Below are 1394 nucleotides of genomic sequence, written 5' to 3'. Positions count from 1 at the left end.
CTCTTCAAGTAAGGGAACATCTTTCAGGTGACTTTACTCTTTCACACTGTCTTAGGTTTTTATTGCTGTGAAGAAATACCATGACTACAACAACTCTTATAAAGGAAACATTTCACTGTGGTGGCTCACTTACAGTTCAGAGGTTCAGTCCACCGTGGTGGGGAGCATGGCGACATGCAGGCAGGCATGGTGCTAGAAAAAGAGCTGAGTGTCCTACATCTTGCAGGCAACAGGAAGTCTATTGACTCACTGGACCATATCCTGAGTATATGAAATCTCAAAGTCTGCCCCCACAGTGACACACTTCCTCCAGAATATGTGTGCCCTCCAGCCTTGAAGTTTGGATTAAAGGTAATGTGTCATCCAGCCTCTGTTGGTGGTTTTTACTCTTATGGTGGGTGTGTGTACGTGTGTACACATGTGCACATGTACCATGGCCACATGAGGACAGCTTGTGGGAGTGAATTCTCTTCTTACCCGCTATGGGTCCCGATGCGTGCTCAGTGCTGCTCAGAACCCATAAGGAACGGTGACATTTGTGATCTCAAAGAGCTGCGTGGCCCAGAGCGGCTCCGTTTGCTCATCCGTGAAATGGCTCTTCCTGTACTTGGCTGTCCGAGGAGGAAACCGCCAAGCACAGAGGCTGTGCTCAGAGGACCAGGGATCTGGTGGCTCCACAGGCTCCTTCCCTGTCTCTCCCCTTTCTCCATCCCTCCCAGCTTCCTTTCTCCCCCAGTTTTTCCTTCACCTTCACTGTAATTTACTACTACTACTACTACTACTACTACTACTACTACTACTACTACTACTATTTAAAGCTAGCATTCAGAGAAAGAGGTTTAAGTTGGGTGTAGTAGCACTCATCTTTAATCCCAGCACTCGGGAGGCAGAGGCAGGCAGATCTCTGTGAGTTCAAAGCCAGCCTGGTCTACACAGAGTTCCAGGTCAGCCAGGGCTACATACAGAGAAAAACCTGACTGAACAAAACAAAACACAACAACCAAGAAGGGGTTCCACCGTGGCGTTCTCAAACACGCCCATCATTGCACCTTGTCTTTATCCTCCCCTCCCCCAATCTCCATCCCCCTCCTTCTTGTCTCCTTCCCGCCTTTGGCTTCCATGTTGCCTATATTCCATTATCTTCTCTTGTCCTCCTCGTCCATTTAGACTTCTTCCTCTCTCACAGTTCCATTTCTGTTCTCACGTCCTCCATTCATGGGTGTGAGCGCCTGTGTTTAACCAGATTCCTCACACGAGAGAAAAACACGGTGTTTGCCTGTGCTGTACAGTTTCTGTCAACGTGACACACAGTAGAGTCATCTGGGAAGAGGAACCTCAACTGAGGAACTGCCACCATCAGATTAGCCTATGGAGCATGATTTTGATCCATGATT

Source organism: Peromyscus eremicus, chromosome 4 (genome assembly GCF_949786415.1).
Source record: "Peromyscus eremicus chromosome 4, PerEre_H2_v1, whole genome shotgun sequence".
Lineage (NCBI taxonomy): Eukaryota > Metazoa > Chordata > Mammalia > Rodentia > Cricetidae > Peromyscus > Peromyscus eremicus.
The sequence above is the reverse complement of the archived record's forward strand: the minus strand, read 5'-3'. Positions refer to the sequence as shown.